Raw genomic sequence first — 21,105 nt, forward strand, 5'->3', positions numbered from 1 at the left:
CTTGCTTTTACGGAGGGAGGGAGGGAACGGGGGCCTGACGATATGTACCCAGAACCACCCGCGACAATGTTTTAGCCCCATCAGGCAGTGGGATTTCTACCCAGAATTCAAATGGGCGGTGGAGACTGCGGGAACTGTGGGATAGCTACCCACAGTGCAAAGCTCCGGAAGTCGACTGCTGCCTTGGTACTGTGGACACAGTCCGCCGACTACATGCACTTAGAGCATTTGTGTGGGGACACACACACTTGACTATAAAAAGGCTTTCTACAAAACCGACTTCTATAAATTCGACCTAATTTCATAGTGTAGCCATACCCTAAAAACACACACACAACCATGACTTTGGAGCCTAGTGATTTAGCTCTTCACAGGAAGCCTGACATACACTAAGTTATAGTGCACATATTAAAACCCAAATTCAAAAAAGTACTTAAGTGCAGGCCCAACTATAAGCACATGCAAAAATCTCATTAGTTTAAGTGCATTCCTGAATCAGGGATTAAATGGGTAGAAGGAATATTGTAATCTGAAAAGGAAAGTTTATAATTTAACAAGAAAGGGTACATGGAATTGTATTAAAACCAATTGTCCTATAAAAAGAGGAAGATGCTGAAGCATCAAATTTATCACAGTTTTTCCTCTTTATTTTCTTTTACATAAAACAATAAAAAGAATGGAAAAGCCATGTCAATTTGGGCAAACTCATGAACTTTGCAGAGGAATTAGATTTTACTGATCAGCACTTGTGCTGAGCATTAGAAATTCTTTGCGGCCCAAAGAATGGTTGCTCATATACACCTCTAACAGAATTCTGTTATATATACATCATTAGCTTCTCCAGACCACAGGCTAACCAATGCACAAACACAGTTTAAAACAGGGTTAAATCTTACAAATTTGCAAACACGGATTTAATGACTTCTCTTTTCATTTCTCAGCAAATTCTTAATAGCGGACAAAGCCTACAGGGAGCAGAGCTGGGTGAATGCTGCAAAAGGTATTAGTGAAGCCTTGGAACTGTATTTAGTTCATTTTGATCTTTTTTATTTGTTTTATGAGAACAAGCAACATTTTGTTCACAATACCATTCAGGCAAAGGGAAAGTGTCATGAATACTTGAGGAAATATTTATTCTCGCCAGTGTAATCAGCTTGAAAGCTCCATGTTGATATAGAAATTAGCCAAATCGGAAAGCAGAAGCAATCCCATAAGATATAAGGTAATATTTTCACAGGGCCTATTTTCAGTCTCTGACAGCTCCAAATGCTGTTTGTGGAATAAAAGATGTGTTGGTGTCTGAACTGAATACAAAAGCACAGACTCATCTGTCCCTCCTGGAAAGTAAGTGATGCCTCCCAAAGTGTGCATAGGGAAACAGCCCAAGTAAAGATGTTCCTATTGCTTGGAAGTTAGACGACTTCATAAACTTTAGGCAGACAAATCAGAGATGACTCTTGAAGGTTTCCAAGATCAAAGCACAGGCATGAAAGGAAAGGGGAAAGTCCCAGGTTTAAAGGATCAAAACAACCAAAGCTCAGCATTGCAACTTAGCTGGTTCAGGTTAAAATGTTTTCAGTTTCAGTTCTTTCATTTTCCTCCCCTAATTCACCCTCCCCCTTCAAAATAGGAACTTGGCAGATTTTCCTGATGTTTCAGGTTTCTGAGAGCAGAATTGCATTCTGGTGTGTGTCCAGACAACAGAGGAGTTTCAGAAAACAAAGACATTTTTCACTTGTGCTAATTACTTCTACAGCCTTTCCCGCACTTTGGCCCACCACATCATTTACCAGAGAAAGTTGGAATTTTCCCCCCATCTCCATGTTAGGTTCCCAAGTACAGACTCTCTTTCTCTAGTCCACTCTCCCTCCAACTCTTGGAATTAATTTAATCTCGGGTTTCTGATTAGCAAATGGCCAACCTCAAAAAGTTTGGAGTTGGGTTCAAGTCTGGTGCAAAGTATCAAGAGAGGGGGAAGTGCAAGTTTATTTTAACTCAATCCTTTTACTACTCAGTTAGTTGTGATGAAATCCTTAAATCCCTGGGGTTCTCCTACACTCTGTGGTGTCTGCAGAATCCCACAAATTATTTCCTTGTGCATCGGTGCAGTGATCTATTATAATGCTCAAGGTATTTCTCAAGTTAAACTCCAACTTTGAATAACTAAGGGTTACTTAAGGCAAAGGGCCAAATTCTGCTTTCTTATGTGTACATTTGACTCGTGTTGATTTCAAAGGGAGCCATGTCTGTGGATGTATCAGTAAGTTCAAAATCTTTCAAAGTCAATGTATGTTATACACAGCTGGTGCAACTCCCACTGAATAGTGTTCCGTTGCATATACTGATCTGTGCGCAAACTTACAGCACACTTGATAACACTTTAAATTACTAATCAGCAGTATTAAGTGTGCTGAAGTCTGCATTGTATACAGCAAGAGAAATGAACAAAAACTAGATCTAACATCTATGGTAATTTAGAAGCAGAGAGGGGCAAAAAGCTCCTAGCTGGGGGCAGAGGAAGAGGGTGTGGCAGTGGGGCAGGAGAGGAAGAGAGGGTTTGTTGGGACAGAGGCCGAGAAGGGGGAATGTTGGTGATGTTTCACACATCTTTAGAGCTGGTCAGAAATTTATTTTGACACTTTTCAATAAAAAGGGACAAATTGTTGAAAATAAAATTCACAAAAACTGTTTTGTTTTTTCATTGGCTCTAGACGTTGCCACGCTTTTGGAATATATTATGCATACATTCCTGCTATGCTTATTTGTAGTGGTAAAACTGGATTTGGGGAATATTTTTTCCCCTTAGGTAGCTGAGAATGGACTTTGGCCTTTAGCACCCTGCTAATTCACACTAACCATTGTGAGACCCACTGCCTTTGATCCTGATCTTGCTGATATCCATGGGAGTTTTGATGTTGCTGGCAGCAAGACCAGGGCCATAGTGAATTACTGAATGTATCAGATTAGGGAGTAAATGATAGAACATAATGAAAGACAGAATGCACTCTCTTCACTCATTTGGACAAATGTAGTTTAGTTCGAATTCTCTGACAGCATTTCAGAATGTACCGTTCTATGTAGCTTATTAAATCTTGTAAATATAACACACCGTGTCAATAATCTGGAACAAAACTCCTAGAACTGGGTGATCTAGTCACAGTACATAACATATTAGATTCATTTAGCTTTTTTGTTCTGTTATTCTTTGTATCCTTGTAGTACCTACAAGCCCTAATTATTGACCAGGACCCCACTGGGCTAGATGCTGTACAAACACTGGCAAAAAAGACAGTCCCTATCCCAAGGAATTTACAATCTAAGTAAGAATAGAATCTGTGAATAAGATTCAGGTTTTTACATATTTTCTGTTAATTCAGCCTACGGATTGTCTGAATGCTATTTGCCCCAATTTTTACGACACCACAACTCACTATTTATGCAAGTTGTTTGGTTGACTTTGGGTAATATTTTCAAAAGGCTCCTAGGTCGGTGATGCCGGAACAGAGCGCACCAAGGGATCCTAGCCCTCCCACCTTTTGAAAGTGGATGGGCCTGGCCCTGGGCAGCTGTGGGGAGCCACATACCCTCCACCTGCCCAGGGTGGGGGGGCCTGAGAGCAGCCCCCAGCCCTTGTCCTTGTCCCCCAAAATCCCCAGCCAGGGCAGATGGATGGTCCGTGGCTCCCCACAGTTGCCTGGGTGGCTCTTACCATGGCCAGGCTGTGGCTACGGGGCCCCACCCCCTGACAGGAGCCAGGTCAAGGTAAGAGCAGGATGGGCAATTGTGGGGAGCCATGGACCCTCCACCTGCCCTGGGCTAGGGCTCTGGGGGCTGGAACATGGGCCAGGGGCTGCTTTCAGGCCCCCCCTCATCCCAGGCAGGTGGAGATGCCTGGACTCCTTGGCCCCTGCTTGGCTGGAGACGGGGCCTCAGGGGGAAGAGGCAGGGAAGGGGTGGGGCTACAGAGGGGGTGGGGGACCCTGCCCCTCCCACTTTTGGGAAGGCTCCACCTCCCCTGTCCATTCACGCCAAATCCCATTTTCAAAAGAGACTTACGCCTAGTCTACACTTAAAAATTACACTGACCTAGCCACATTGCTCGGGATTGTGAAAAATTTCACACCGTGTGACATCGGTCAATTTAACCCCCACTGGAGCTGCATCTAGGTCGATGAAAGAATTCTTTAATTGACCTAGCTACTTCCTCTCCAAGAGGTGGATTAACTACATCAGCAGAAAAACCATTCCCTTGACACAGGTTACAACACAGAAAAAAAATCTAAATTATGCAAAATTATTTTTATTTTTTTTACATATTAAATGAAATATAACACTATTTGAACCTTCTTTAGAAATATATGCAGGCATTTTGTTTTTATATAGCACATACAGCACATTTTATCACAGAATCTACTATAGTGCTTTATCATTCCTTGAACAAAAAAAGCAACCCAGTAGGTGTGATTTTTAAAACTAAATACAATTGTTAAATAAGGACTTGTTCAACTGAGGTTAGTTTTTCTAATTTTCAGCAAAATTACCCTCTTTCTGCAGTAGACTAGATGCTAATGTCTTTTCAAAGTCCAACTGCAAAATAAAGAACAATTAAAGAAAAGACTGCTTTGAGCCTTTGCGGTATCTCAAGAACTGTGCAATAGAACAGATTTATTGTGCAGTTACACTGGGTTCTTCTTTCATACTGCTTACCAAAATACTAGAACAGTAAGTAAAAAATAAAATAAAATAAAATAAAATAAAGCACCAGTCAGATTAAACCAGTGGATTTTTGGTTAACAAAAAGTCTTTTTACATTCCAAGATTGAAATACAGGAACACAAGCTCTTTCAGTTTGTCTTCCAAAAGAGAATGCCTCTGGTTGGAGAGGACAAGATTATACAATGAGTTGCTGCACTCAGCATCAGCTGTGTTTGTTACAGCATTTATATATCTGAAAGCCAATATTTTCAAATTTAGAAGAAGGTCGGTTGTTGATGACCAAAACATGGCGATGTCAATTTCCCCTGACTGTAGAGTGCTCTTGATCACTTCGTGTGTCACCTTCCCGGTATACAACGCCGATTCCTCTGCCGAAAAGTCACTGAAGCCAGGAATTGAAGCGTAATCCGCCTTGATATGAGACATTACAGGAACTCTTCTGGGGTTGGAAATCCTTATGCATTTCAGGAACTTAATTGCGGGCTGACCACTCTCAGTATCACTGATGTACTTTCTCAGCTGAATTTTCAACTGCTGGACAAAAGGGGTGCACCAGCTTGCTACTCTCATCAGTTGTTACATTGTTGACATCTTCAGCCCTGAGAAACCTTACAGTGGGTCGCTCCAAAAACTGAAAGCATGTCCCAAGGGAAAACAGCAGTTCTTCCATTTTCTCACCAGCAAAGAGAGTGCACAGTCTCTGGCTTTCAAATGTAGCCATTATGTCAATGATTGGCTTGCACATTTAATTGATAAAACACAACACAATCTTTAGCGTTAAACTCTGAGTTTCATCGGACAGCACTCTTGCAAGTTCCTGCAACGAATGTAGTGCCAAGCAGCCATGCACACCCATCTCTTCTTCAACAAAGCCGTGGTAATATTTAAAATACTTTTCATGATACTGAACAGCAGCAAAACAGCTGTTCTGTCTAGTTGCTACTGGTTCTGGTGCTATCATTGTACTGGGAACTTTTTGCCCAAGGTAGTTTAAGTACCGTATCTTCCTACCCCCCTGCCATGTGGAACATTTGGAAGAAAGCTTTTACCAATGAAGTGACATCCTCTAATGGTTTATGAAAACTTTTCCCCACCAGATTGATTATGTGAGCAAGGCATGGATGCTATCAGGAAACAGTCCAGACAGTCCAGTTTTGAAAGTGTTTTTCATGTAGGCGGTATTATCCATGTCAAAGACAACCATGTTGTTGTAAGCAGTTTCATAACTTTGCACAGTCTGAATGACTGAGATACGGTGCTGTGATTTGTTTTCTGCATGAACTGCGTGTCAGCAAAATAGGAGGACCTTCCCAGTAAGGTCTTTCACCAGTGGTGCGAGTAAATTGTTAAGTACAACAGTCATTTAATCAAATATAACTGACGTAGTTATCTTTCACTTTGTTCTTAAATTTATTTCTCTCAGTGTTGTAGACATCTGTAAGATATGTATCTTGAAGCTGGTAACCTCCTGGAATTGCATTATTATTCTTGACTCAAGTGTTTAGAAACTGGTGTATGAAAGGAAGGTCCATTTAGATAATGGTACGTTTGTAGCACACAAGTTAAGACCCGGTCATGAAAACATGCAAATGCTCATTTTGTGCTATTGTCGTTGTGTTGAAACACGTTGAAAGTATACACTGGATTTTTTATGATTCTCCCTGCAATATAGTTTCTCACTTTAAATGCTTTTGTGATTTGGTGAGGTGGTTTGCAATTGTCAGTTTCCTCTGAGGGTCCAGAAGTACGCTGCATGTTTTGCAAGAGTTTCCGCCATCTTCAAATACCGGTCCAGGAAAATCTTTTATTCTCTTTTAGCTAGTATATTTGCAAGGTGGGACCTTTGTTATGGCATTTTGAGGCAAAATCGATGAATACTCCCTTGACTCTCAGTGTGATCCAACATTTCTCATGGTCTTTCTCTGTTAAGGGATATTATGCAATATTATGCTACAATGTATGGTCATACATTTTATGCATAAAATTATGTGGGTGCATAATTGCTTAATTCCCCACAGTCTAATAGGAAGTGCCTACACTATAACAGAAAAGCTGCAGCACCATAGCTTTGCTGCTGTAGTGTAAACATGGCCTTAGGCACTTAGAAACTTCGCCTGCCACCCCCACAAAGGTATGAGTGGGTTCAGAGTAGCAGCGTGTTAGTCTGTATCTGCAAAAAGAGAAGGAGGACTTGTGGCACCTTAAAGACTAACAAATTTATTTGAGGATAAGCTACAGCTCAAAATAAGCTACAGCTCACTTCATCGGATGTTTGTTTTCCCCAATTTGCTTCTGAATCAGTCCTGGCTTTCATTCATTACTCTTTGTATACACAATACAGACTTGGACACATTTACTGTTGGTGATTAATAATTTAAAGTATTGCCAAGTGTGGGTGGTCATTCTGTGCACAAACAGGCATGCACAATGCAACACTGAATTCAATGGGAGTTGCACCAGCGGGACAGAGTTGGAGTATGGATTATAGGTAAGGCTAAGATTCAGTCATGGGTATTTTTAGTAAAAGTCATGGACAAATCATGGGCAATAAACAAAAGTTCATGGCCTGTGACCTGTCCATGACTTTTACTGTAAATATCTATGATGACTAAATCTCTGCTCCTGAGGCCATGCTGCTCTGGGGGTACTCTGCTCCAGCGGTGGGGGCTGACTGTCCCCGGTGGCCTGCTGCTCTAAGGCCCCAGGGAATCACTCTCTCAACAACCTCTGGGGCTGCCCTTGGGACTGCTGCTGCTGCTGAGCCAGTCCCCAGGGCCAGCTGCCAGGACTGCTCAAGGGGGTGGTCCCTTGGAATGCCCCAGCGGCTGGCTCCAGGGTGCTGAGTGGCTGACCCCAGGGTGCCTGAGCGACTGACCCTGGGGCCAGCTGCTCAGGCGGCCCTGGGGTCAGCTGTACTGGCTGCTACAGCTGCGAAAGTCATGGAAAATCACAGAATCCATGACTTCCATGACCTCCGTGACAGAATCACAGCCTTAATTATAGGCAGACCTGGTAGCACCACCTATACTTAAGGTTGCCTGATATTTTCCATCATAAGTCCTTGTTTTAAGTTGCTTACAACTTTACCAAACTACCCATTTAGGCTAAAATTTTCTATGCTGTCTGCCTGAGGCTGACTTTTTTTTGGAAAGTTTCAGAAAAAAAACAGTTTATCCATTTCCAAGACCAAGATTAGGAGAAAAAAGACATTGTTTCCCCTGTGTTAAAAAAGTTTTTACATCCATTTCATTGAGAGGTTCTAGTGTGTCCATGGTTTGGGACAAGGAATTGAAATTTGGCGGGGGGTGGGTAGTTTGCATATGCTCAGTAGAGACTTGTTAAGAGTTTGGTAGCCACATTTTCTCAAGATTCTGTCTGCATTGAGCATGCAGTAATTCTGGTATTTCCTCACTTCTGAGTGTTTGAATTTGCAACCTTAACATTCTCTTAGCAGTGTATTTTTTTAATGCAATATACTATACAGTGGACTAAATGGTCAGGACCAGAGTCTGTGCTTGCTGATATAGCCACATTCACAACTCCCTTTGACATGAATGCAAGTGAACCGTACATATGGGAGGGTAAAACATGGTTTTCTGGAAATAGAACACACTTGGCCTCAATTCTTCCTTCAGAAATGTGAAATAAAACTTCAGAGTATCAACCCAGCAAGTTTTCTGAAGGTGGGAGGGGGAGTTTAAGGGAAAAAACTAAGAACCAAACCTGAAAACATGTGAACCTCAGCTTTGTTGTGGTGCTGAGCTTTGGATTTTTTGTTTTTTTTTAAATTTAAATGAAAGTGATTTTCTGTAATCTCAAGCCCTGGGACTTTCTACTTTCTTCATGCATCTGTGATTTGTTTTGGGGACCCTTTAAGAGGCATTCCTGATTTGTCTGCCTAGACTAGTCTGTGATGCTAACTTCCCTGGGAAAGAAACATCTTTACTTGGGCTGTTTCCTACCTGCATTTTGGGAGGCATCATTCACTTCTGAGGAAGGCCAGAGGAATCTGTGCTTTTGTATACCAATGCATCTCTTATTGGTAGGTGTTGCTTGTGGGGGAAGGTAAATGTATTTGGCCCTGTAAGGCCAGATCTTTCAATATACCTCTGTAGTGTCACAAGGCCATGAGATGAGAGAAAAATCTGGCCAATTCATTGTGTGTGTTAACAAGACTGCTCTGTGGGCACCCTGTCCACACTCAAAATTATACAAAATAAATGCCCTCTCTGAAGACCAGATTCTGACTAAGGGCCAGATCTTTCAAAGTGCTGATGAGTGCCCACAACTCCAGTCAAACAGTGGGTGCTCTGCACCATTGAAACTCGTGCCTGAAATGAATATCCTGCAGTGAGGCTTCCCCGTGTGTCTGAGAGACCAAATGACGACTTCCCATAAAAGTATTTCCTCCCTTATGTCCATTCTTCAGGCTCCCCAAGTGAGCCCTGCACTCACTCTGCTGGTCAGTCATCAGTCTATAGCCAAAGTTATTGTACAGTCGGACAGCTTATCAGCCCCTCAGTACACTGCCACATTTCCTTTCCCCCACAAGCATTACCTACCAAGTCCCCACCTAAAGCACTGTATAGCCCTGGAACCTCAGTCTCTGCTTCCATCACCCACTGCCTCTCCTGCATGTTGCAGAAACGTGCACAGATCATCAATTGATTCCATGCTCCAGCAATGTTATTTCTTGGTGGATGCACCTAAATCAATCCAAGTCTCACTGCCATGGTACGATGTCATGAGGCCAACAGAACATTAGCTATGCATATTCAGTGTGTATCAAATACTGATACAGCAGCACTTCAGTAACAGTCATTGGAAAAGTAAAAAGTGGACTAATCCTGCCCTTGGAAGGCTCCGGACACTGGGATGTGGAGCCTTTCACCTGTAGGACATCGTCCCAGTGCAGGCAGATGATTAACAGGATATGGCTAGGTGAGCAAGGCACAAGAACTGGGAAAACAACCTCATCTTAAAGGGTTGCTGTCAAGGCATTACCATTTTACTCTGCTGTTTGTACATTTCAGGTAACTCACTGGCCGAGGCCCAAAGCTCCACAAATTGATCTTGCAGTTTTCTAATCCAAGCTCTAAACTGCTCCGTGTCTTGAATTCCACACTGCATAGGACAGCAAAAACAGCCAACTAGGAAGCTAAAAGAAAAGGAGTACTTGTGGCACCTTAGAGACTAACAAATTTATTAGAGCATAAGCTTTCGTGAGCTACAGCTCACCATCCGATGAAGTGAGCTGTAGCTCACGAAAGCTTATGCTCTAATAAATTTGTTAGTCTCTAAGGTGCCACAAGTACTCCTTTTCTTTTTGCGAATACAGACTAACACGGCTGCTACTCTGAAACTAGGAAGCTGTTACTCTCATGCGTGTCACAACCCTCCAGTTATTCCACAGAGAGGTTGCCGCTCCAACTGATACCGAAACACAACACAACACACACTAAGGCAAAACCTTAACTTGGAGCATATCAGTGCACCACAAATGATGTCAGACAAGAAGTCATTCCCCTTGTCCACTGTTGACCTACACTAACATGGCTGAGGGTGGAGGTAAGGTTTTGCATTACAGCCCAGGCAAGCCTATTTGCGTGGATTGAAGGAATAAGGATTGTGCTGCACTAACTGCAGGCAGCTGAAGCTGTTTCCTTGTGGGAGTGCACATGTACAATGGGCAGCAGTCACTTTGGCTATATGGGCAGCACAAAGTATTGGAAATGCCACATGAAGGGAAAATCCTTCTGGTTTCCAAGGTTTCGTATGGTTGGGTTGTGTCCTGGTTCACCCTTGACTGGGTTTTAACAAGGTGTGCGCAAAGACAGATCAAGGTCTCTAGGGTCCGTGGGCCAGAGCAAGTTGGGGGGCCCCAGAGCCGGAATCGTGGACCTGCCCAACCCCTTCCACCTGCGGCCCAGCCCCTGTTTCACCCCTTCTGCCTATGGCCCTGCCCACAGACCCACCCAGTTCTGAGCTTCCCCTGTGGCCCCACCCCCGTTCCACCCTTTCCTCCACCGCCCTGACACCACTGTCTCCTTTCTGCCTCCACCCCCAGCTGCAACCCTGAGAACGGGGAAGTTTTGTACCCCCTGCCATGGCTTCGGGGCTGCGGCAGGGAGCGAGAACTCCTCCAGCCCCGGGGGCCTGGTGGGGGAGATTTTTCCAGGGGCCCCAAATTGGCAGGGGACCCTGCGCACAGGCTCCATGGACCCGTGCAGTAATCTTCCACTGGATGTGTGGTCTAGGATACAACATTGGGGGTTCCTAGAGCTCAAGGCCAGAAGGGACCATTGTGCTAATCTAGTCTGATCTCCTGTGTAAAACAGGCCATAGAACTCCCCCAAAATAATTCCTAGAGCAAAGCTTACAGAACACCACCCAATCTTGATTTAAAAATTGTCAGTGATCAAGAATCCACCAGTGCCTTAGTAAATTGTGCCACTGGTTAATTACCCATCCTGGTTAGAAATTTAAGCCTCCTTTCTAGTCTGAATTTGTCTAGCTTCAGCGTCCAGCCATTGGATCATGTTATACCTTTCTCTGCTAGTATGATTATTCCCATTTTACAGATGGGGAAACTGAGAATTAGAGGGACTTATCACGGTTACCCAGCAAGCCAATGGCACAGCCAGGAATAGCACCCAGGTCTCCTGAGTTATAGGCTAATGCTGTAGCCACCTGGTCATTCTTGATCAGTTAGATTTGTTTAATCCTAAACAGGTTTCCCCTGACATTGTCACTATAGCCGTCTTGGATGGCTTATGCTCAGTCTGTCAATGACTGAGGATCCTCTCTGACCCAATGTAGAATATTTTTTTGGTGACAAAAGGTAGCTTTGGGGGACAGCAGCTTGTGCCTCTGAGTGGCAAATGGCAGCAGTGGTAGGAGGAGAGAAAGCCTGTCTTTCAGCCAACCTTTGTGGCATATTGAGAAGGCTTCGTCCTGCCGTGAGCATGGGCACCCTTGTGTGAAGGAAGGGGAAGGCTGTCAGAGGGCGAGTGGTGTGCGTGGGATTTGGCAGTGAGTGAGCACATGCTCCCCGTGCAAGAGCTGCTGTGTGCGTTAGGGTGGCGTCATGGTTGAAAAACATCAGACAAACACCTAAATATGGAAGAGAAGCAGGAGGATATTTTTAGGGCTCTGTCAGATTGCTGGATAAAATGTACCCATACAATGACCCTGTTGCATTTGTTCCTCTTCTGGAGCCAACCAGCACTTCCCAATTCTCTGAAATGCACAGCATGGAGCATTCTGTCAAATACAGAAGTACCCGTTCAGGACTGCACCCTGCTCCCTTTTCCCTACTGCCCTTTATTTCCCAGGTGTTCCAACCTTTCGGGCCCCTTGGCTTCTGGTATAAGTCAAACCAATAGGCGATACTACCAGAATCAGTAGCATTTTACAATGAGCCAATCAAGGAAAAAAACAAAGAAATCCTGTCACTTCACAGCATCAGAGAAATCGGGGTGGAATACAGCTGTCTGGTCAAATAGCAGTCAGCCCAGCCCCTGGCCCTCCACCACCAGTGCGGGGCTGTTCTTGATTGCACTGTTTACTGATTGTCCAGTCTCAATATAAATGGCTCAAGCTGTGGGAGACTGTCAGTCCTCATCTGGAAAGGAAACATTCCTAATGGTGGGGTCTAACATCCAGCCTACATTTCTTAGTTCTACTCCATTCCTCCTTGTTCTGTGCCCGGACCCTTTCTAACCACTTTCTCTGCTGCTTGGTGTTTACACCCTTCAGATACTTGCAGATAGCTGGACCAGCCCCACTTAGCTGTCACATAACCAAACTAGATGTAGTGGGCCAAATCCATGCCTATTTTTACTCCACGGATCTCAACGGTGTTTCCCCTTTAACTCTTTTATTCTTTCCTCAGAAGTCCACCCTGGTAATCATCTTTTCTGTTGTGCCTCTCTGGATCCCTCTCAGCTGCTAGAGACCTTTGGGATGGCAGTGCTCACCACTGGCCCTTCCAGGCTGCATCTTTTTACATGGAAGAAAGGAGACTGCCCTGAAAGCAGAAACAAAACTTGGTTAACATTTTGCAACATGCTTTCCCCCCAATGTAGACAGAATCTAACACAATTGCAGTAGTATGATATTAAACAACCACTTAACACCCAGTGTAGCCAGGACAAGGTATGTTTAAAACATGGTAACTGATCATGTTTAAGACTTAACATCCTGTTAGTTAACACATTCTCCACCATGTTGTTTGTCACATAGTGTAGACAAGGCCCAAGAGACTCACAAGGTGTGGCCAAAGGGCATGACTTCAGCTCCTTTTCCAAAGGGCAGAAACAACTCCCATTTGTGTGCGTGTTAGGAGGCAGTGTCTTGACTTCTCTCCTCAAACTCAGTGAGATGGAAAGCCCTGCAGAATGCTACAACTACAAAGCATCTTAAACCAAAATGCCATTTTCTTTACATCATTTCATAAAGGGAAGAAGCTTGCTTGACAAATTTCCTCTGTGGCTTGAACCTAAAGTCCATTGAAAGTCAATGGGAGTCTTTTCATTAACTTTGGTGAGCTTTAGATCAGGCCTGGCAGCTGCAGAAGCAGCTTCCCCTATGCACCAACATGTACATTGTAAACCTAATGGAAAAAGAGAGGAAGGATGTTCTTGTAGTCAAAGGCATCAAACTTGAATTGGGAGATGTGAGTTCAGTTCCTGATCATAGAATCATAGAATCATAGAATATCAGGGTTGGAAGGGACCCCAGAAGGTCATCTAGTCCAACCCCCTGCTCAAAGCAGGACCAAGTCCCAGTTAAATCATCCCAGCCAGGGCTTTGTCAAGCCTGACCTTAAAAACCTCTAAGGAAGGAGATTCTACCACCTCCCTAGGTAATGCATTCCAGTGTTTCACCACCCTCTTAGTGAAAAAGTTTTTCCTAATATCCAATCTAAACCTCCCCCATTGCAACTTGAGACCATTACTCCTCGTTCTGTCATCTGCTACCATTGAGAACAGTCTAGAGCCATCCTCTTTGAAACCCCCTTTCAGGTAGTTGAAAGCAGCTATCAAATCCCCCCTCATTCTTCTCTTCTGCAGACTAAACAATCCCAGCTCCCTCAGCCTCTCCTCATAAGTCATGTGCTCTAGACCCCTAATCATTTTTGTTGCCCTTCGTTGTACTCTTTCCAATTTATCCACATCCTTCCTGTAGTGTGGGGCCCAAAACTGGACACAGTACTCCAGATGAGGCCTCACCAGTGTCGAATAGAGGGGAACGATCACGTCCCTCGATCTGCTCGCTATGCCCCTACTTATACATCCCAAAATGCCATTGGCCTTCTTGGCAACAAGGGCACACTGCTGACTCATATCCAGCTTCTCGTCCACTGTCACCCCTAGGTCCTTTTCCGCAGAACTGCTGCCGAGCCATTCGGTCCCTAGTCTGTAGCGGTGAATTGGATTCTTCCATCCTAAGTGCAGGACCCTGCACTTATCCTTATTGAACCTCATTAGATTTCTTTTGGCCCAATCCTCCAATTTGTCTAGGTCCTTCTGTATCCTATCCCTCCCCTCCAGCGTATCTACCACTCCTCCCAGTTTAGTATCATCCGCAAATTTGCTGAGAGTGCAATCCACACCATCCTCCAGATCATTTATGAAGATATTGAACAAAACGGGCCCCAGGACCGACCCCTGGGGCACTCCACTTGACACCGGCTGCCAACTAGACATGGAGCCATTGATCACTACCCGTTGAGCCCGACAATCTAGCCAGCTTTCTACCCACCTTATAGTGCATTCATCCAGCCCATACTTCCTTAACTTGCTGACAAGAATGCTGTGGGAGACCGTGTCAAAAGCTTTGCTAAAGTCAAGAAACAATACATCCACTGCTTTCCCTTCATCCACAGAACCAGTAATCTCATCATAAAAGGCGATTAGATTAGTCAGGCATGACCTTCCCTTGGTGAATCCATGCTGACTGTTCCTGATCACTTTCCTCTCCTCTAAGTGCTTCAGGATTGATTCTTTGAGGACCTGCTCCATGATTTTTCCAGGGACTGAGGTGAGGCTGACCGGCCTGTAGTTCCCAGGATCCTCCTTCTTCCCTTTTTTAAAGATGGGCACTACATTAGCCTTTTTCCAGTCATCCGGGACTTCCCCCGTTCGCCACGAGTTTTCAAAGATAATGATCTGATCTGATCTGTCTCACACTTCCTGTGTGACTGCGGGAAAGCGACAACTTCTCAATGCCCTGTTTCCCCAGCTGAATATCCTAAAATAAGAGAGTTCTCTCTCTGGTTCAATATTTGTACTCTCCACCGCCACTCCCCACAGTTATGTTCTGTACCAACATGGAGGGGAGTCGTGTCTGCTTGAAATCTGTGGGCTTTTTCTTAGATGAACTAGAGAGGGTCCCGAATTCAGATAGCAGATCCAGGTTCATACCTGAATTCATAGCTCAAACTAATTCCTATAAAGAATAGAATCCAACATTTGGGAAAGTTTGGATCCAGATTTCAGACACCCTGCAAGTTCAGGATATTTCGACGTACTGATTCAGGGAGGCACATCCTGGAGAAAGGAAGTTTGGGCCCATCTGGAATTTGATCCAAGACTTTCTACATCAATGTTATTTCAGTAAATACACCCTTTCCTCATTGAGTCACTTCATGTATAGAGGACACACAGAGTCTAGGATTATAGAGAAATACTTAGCACTTCCACAGAGCCTTTCACCCATGTTGTTCAAAGCATTTTCTAAATATTAATCATTCACTGTTGCCAAGTCTTATGATTTTATCATAAGTCTTGGGATATGCGGTGTTTTTTCTTAAAATCCCAGCTCCTGGAGTCAGGTGATTATCAGAGAATCTCAGCTTCTATTTTTTTTTACAAATAATGTAAATTTCTAGTCCTTATGCTTGCAGAGAGAACTTGAAATTGTGACCCATAAAGGCTCCAAAGCCAGAAGGCAAATAAAAAGACCCCTAAATTGGTTATTTTTAAAATCTCAATTTTGAGGCCTAGCTCATGATTTTTAAATGCATGAGGCTGGCAATACCACAAGCTTCATAATGTTCAGTAAGGCAGGGTATAAGTATCATCCCCATTTTAAGAGATGGAGAAAACGAGGCATAGAGAGCTGAAGTGACATGACCAGAGCGAAGGAATGACAGAACCAGGAATAAAAAGCTAGTTCTGATTCTAAACTAAACTTCTCCAAAACTGCAGAGAAGTGCCTGGTCACATGGGGCTACCACTCTGTTTCCAGCTGCTAAACTGCACTGAAGGAAGCTAAAATACATTAACACATCCCTACCATTACTTGTCCTGTGGCTGTAACTGCCACTGAGCTGTTATGTGATTGGGTACGATAGGGCAAATGTCCATGAGACATTCTCTTTGCTAACCTGTTGTCCACATTAAGTGAAACTTCAGGGATTCCCGATTTAAACAAAGCTATGACCGATGAAGAGGTGTCATTTGATTTGTAATTCTAGATATTCCCTCTGTCCCTCAGTGTAGTATCAATTAACTTACGGCTCCGCTTGTGCTAGAAATACTTTTATGATGTGTAAAAGGCTAAACAAAATAGTAAATTATATTTACGAGAAACCTTTTTTCAAAATAAAAATAAATAAATAAATAGATAAATAAAAGTCCCCACTCGAGAGCTGCAATGGGATGAAAAAGGAGCTCTTCCCTTTCAGTAATTGATACATGTGTATTAATAAATACGGACATGGAACAGAAGGGATACTACCTTTGCTATGGGAAATGATCCATTTGCTTCTGAGTTGCGAAGCACACAGTGTCAGTACTTCTTGGGATAATACCCCATCTGAGTTGTACTTACATCCAGATTTAAGCCTCTCATTTGAAGAAAGTAGCTGTGACTGCTATTCATTAATATTATTATTATTTACTGGCCACCAAAAGAGGAAGTTCCAACTCCTGCCTTACATGTAGGCTGCCAATATAGAGTTGGGGCACCCCCAGAAGTCTTTGCCTATTAAGAAACAAGAAAAAGTGATTGCATATTATTTAAAAAGTGCTATTAAAAGAGATAGGTGTTATTAATTATTAGTACTGATATTAGCACAAATCAAAATGAATGTGCTGTAAGGCACATGCTGATGGGTGGAAGATCCCTTGAAGGGTCAATTTTTAAACCTTGGGCCAAATTCAGAGATGATAAATAAGGTGATGAAAATTAGAATCCCTAACGGTCTCTTAAATTCCTTTCCACTCAGATCTACGGCTATCTAAAGGGATCTAAATAAGTGCTACTTGCATGCTTGAGAGCCAGGAAATGTACAAGTTAAAGTAGCTCCCAGCCTACTGTAAACTGCACCTTCTTCCAGCTCTTTAGCACATAACTGATACTAACTTGAACACTGGTGGAATTAAAGCAGCTCTAGGTGAGTTTGGGTTTCCTTCCCTCCAGCTGATGCAGCAGCTCAGGTACAGGGTGTGTTTGAAGAGAAAACACCATTTCCTTTTAAGTGACACACCAGCTTGATCATGCTTACAGAACTGCTCATCTAAAACTAATGATCATCTAAAAATATTGGCAGCAGGCACCAGCACCTCTGTTGCAAAACAGGCAACTTCTCTTCCCACTGATGCTTCTGGTCGTGGTGACACATACTGTGCCAGATGTCTCTAAAAACCCAACACACAGAGGTGCACAAACAAGCAGCAAATCTTTAAGTGTGCACTCAACATTAAACCACTGAAGTCCCAGGAGGCAGATGCCTGGCCCCTGTGCTGCACTCTCAGTTACCCTGAAATTCCCCAGGGCCCATGTCCAACCCTGCATTCTTAGTTGCCCCAAAATTCCCCAGGGACTCTGCTCAGACCCACTACTGAATTCTCAATTGCCCTGAAATTCCCCAGGGCTGCTGCCCAAAGCCACTACTAGATTCTCTAAGACAGGTGGGGGATTTTTAAATGTTATAGATGCTGATACCATCTCATGTGAATCTAGGTTGTCTTGGCACAAATGACCAATGGATGATGAAGGAGTCTAGTGGCCCTTTATTTGTACAATCAGGCAGAACCCCTCAGCCCTGGGTCATGTCCAACCCCATTGCACTTGAACCTGGCCTCGTACCTCTATTTCCCTCCCTCCTTTGCCTATTCACCATCCCCTGGATGATTGAATCATCATCATCGTCTAAGGTAGCTATTTATAGACTAATTATAAAACCTCTTACAGGTGATGATAATGGCACTGGCATGGAGCCACAATTTTAAAAAACAAGACAAAGCCAAAATAAGTCCAGAGGCACTGGATGGCTTGCTGGTAACAAGAGATGGAGCCCTCTTCTCCAAGGATACTAAACTCAGCACAGCTCAGCATTGTGATGGAGAGCACTCATCATATAATGGCTGTTCAGAAACGCTGGCAGCCCAGGGGGTGCTGCAGAAAACCAGAGACTGGAGGGAAAGATGAAGCCTTCAGAGGTAAGCACTGGAGACCAGGCAGGTAGGGTCAGTGGTCTCAGCCCAGGTCACAGTGGATAAGTGTCCAAAAAAAAAAAAAAAGGCACTGGTGCTAAATGACACACTGCTCTGTGATCTCAGCAGAGATTCCAACTGAGGAGGGCCTGGAAACAACTCTCCCACCCACAGCGCTTCCAGTCAGGGTTGAGAGCTGGTTTCCTTGGCCCAGTCTCTTCCATCCAAGGGAGCTTTGTTTCCTGGAGTTTTTAGGCTCTGCAGCAGCTTGGGGGAAGAGAAAGGCGTGGCAGAAAAGAAGGCCCCAGAACGACTCCCAAAGGCTGCTCCTGGGCAAGGGCAGGGAAAAACCCTGCAGATGGAACAAGAGACAATATGGTCATGGGGTAGACAGGATTCCCCTACTTATGCACATTGCCCAAAGATGATCTACTACAAGCTATTTCTTTCCCACCCTTCCCCAACAATATTTTACTGCCATTGCCTTGGAGTCCAGCAGTATTTGTAAACCAAGTTATCATGTACCATGGGTAGAATATCACACCATCTGGTGTGCACAGCGCTTTCTACAGAGTGAGTAAAGGCAGGGACTCTACCCCAAAGAGCTAAGCAGAGTATGGCAACATAGGTAAGGGAAATAGACAACAGGCACAAGGGGGAAGGAGGAAGGAACATCCAGGAGAGGTGATGGGATGCATAATACAGTGCATGTGCTAAGATTGATATATACTGCCCCATTTTTAAAAAATGTCACAGCTGCCAAACTCCTTCAGTCATTGCCATTAATACCCACTTTGAGTGCCGAAATGCCACAGTTTTAAAACATCTCAGTACCAGTACCGATTGCAAGTTCCCTGAATCACTTTGCTATCAAGAACTCAGGGTAAATTGTAATTTTATTCCAGCTGCAAGCTCAGTTTCATTTTAAATTTTCCTATTATGTCAGCCTCCACTGGGAATCCCTGAAGCCATGGTATCTGCCCACCCATATGGGCACACAACTTCTGCTTTGGGGAGAAATGCTAATCTGTCTCCTGATGAGATGTGTGAAGAGCTGTACCCCAGCTAAAGGATGACCCTGATTACCACTCAGTCTTGTGCTTTAAACACAAGACCGGGAGTCTGGAGACCTGCATTCCAATCGCAGTTCTGACGCTGACTCACAGAGTGACTTGGGACAAGTCTAGACAAAGATACAACCATGGCCTCCTCTACACAAAGAAGTGATTGATTACTATCTGTGGTCACTCTAAACTGCAGCTGATACCTGCTGGTACTACCAATGCTGTTGAAGGTAATTTAGGTGATGACATAAGCAAGACAAAGTCATTTATAATATTCGCAAAAACAAAAGGAGTACTTGTGGCACCTGAGAGACTAACAAATTAAGGTGCCACAAGTACTCCTTTTGTTTTTGCGAATACAGACTAACACGGCTGCTACTCTGAAACCTGTCATTTATAATATTGTTACAGGAAGCATGATTGACACCTACTGACACCGACACCATATTTTCCTTAACCGTGTTTTAAACAGTTTTACCCTATCTACACTAATAACTAGATCATTTTTACTAGAATGTCAGGGATCAGTGGGACCTGTTGCTGAAACCATGATCAGCAATAGTCTCTTCATGCTCTTGGTGCCTCAGTTTCTCATTTGCAAAAGAGGGATAATATATACCCAACCCACTCAGATGTGCGGTTGAAGTGAATTACTTTCCAACAGCCACTCACTATTGGTGCTAATATGTTGTTATTATTTATTATTACAGAAGCACATAGGTGAACCTGTCATGGACTAAGACCCCATGTGCTGTACAAACAGTGAGCTGTTCAGTTGTACAGGTCAGACCGGTAGCAATTTCTTTGATGTTTTCAAAGGCAGAAGAGAATCATAGAAACGCTGGGCTGCAAGAGCCCTTGAGAAGTCATCTAGTCCAGCCCCCTGCACTGAGGCAGGACCAACTAAACCTAGACCATCCCTGACAGCTGTTTGTCCAAACTGTTCTTGACAGGAATTCCCCAGCCTCCCTTGGAAACCTATTCCAGAATTTAAGTATCCTCAGAGTTAGAAATTTTTCCTGATATCTAACCTAAATCTCCCTTGCTGCAGATTAAGCCTTTAACTTCTTGTCCGACCTTCGGTCTCATACCTTTGAAAGCAACTCAGCTACAGGAAAAGGCTAGTTTGTGGAAGTGTCAGTTAGCACCAGTTATAACCGGACCGATCTTCCTTGACATGAAGACACATGGTAGAACCCAGTCTGTCTTTGCAAGATGGGTAACTGCCTATTATTGCACATGTCTGGTGAGGGAATTTCACTGTTCTATAGCTCTAGACCTAGCTATCCTTTGAATAGATTAATCAAAAAGAGTCAACCCAGGTCTTTTTTCCTAAGATTATTCAACGTACAACCTCATAACTCCTTCCCAGTGTCTGGGGGGTGAAGAGGAATTGCAAAGGGTTGCAGAACCAGCCAAAGCGATGTTTTTTTAATCAAGCTGCGTCAGTGAAGGATACACTTTAAGCACTGTCGTAGCAAAATTGCTGCTCCCAGATTCATAGACCCACCACTTTTGTCACACCATGTTAATCACTGCTGAAGGCTGCTGTGCGCTGTCTTTTAGTTTAGTGGAGGCTGTGAAGCTGCCCATCTCAAACCATGCCTTCTGATTGTAGTGCAAGGAAGAAAGAAGCAGATGGAAGTACTGCAGTTGAGTGCACTCAGTCTGAGCTTTAAAATCTATAAAATTACGAGCACACCACTATACGTATTGCCCTCACGCCCTGGTAACTTTGCAACATTCACCCTTGGTATTACTGCCTGGGCAATCCCCTGTTCTATGTGGCTTATAGTGAAGTCATCTGGGCAATCCTGTTCTGTGTGCTGTATATTGAAGTCATCATCAATGCTCCAGGGAGCCTTCCCCCCCTTAACTCA

General features: G+C 43.8%; 1 long non-coding RNA gene across 1 annotated transcript; it reads right to left on the bottom strand.

The window, feature by feature from the left end:
- Positions 1-12,108: 12,108 nt before the first annotated feature.
- LOC122459089 lies at positions 12,109-18,692 on the bottom strand. Its single transcript, XR_006279553.1, has 2 exons — positions 18,272-18,692; positions 12,109-12,745 (listed from the first exon to the last, which is right to left on the bottom strand). It is a non-coding gene; the product is annotated as an uncharacterized LOC122459089 (long non-coding RNA).
- Between the last annotated feature and the right edge of the window lie 2,413 nt (positions 18,693-21,105).

The sequence above is a fragment of the Dermochelys coriacea genome, chromosome 1 (genome assembly GCF_009764565.3).
Source record: "Dermochelys coriacea isolate rDerCor1 chromosome 1, rDerCor1.pri.v4, whole genome shotgun sequence".
In the NCBI taxonomy this organism is placed as follows: Eukaryota; Metazoa; Chordata; order Testudines; family Dermochelyidae; genus Dermochelys; species Dermochelys coriacea.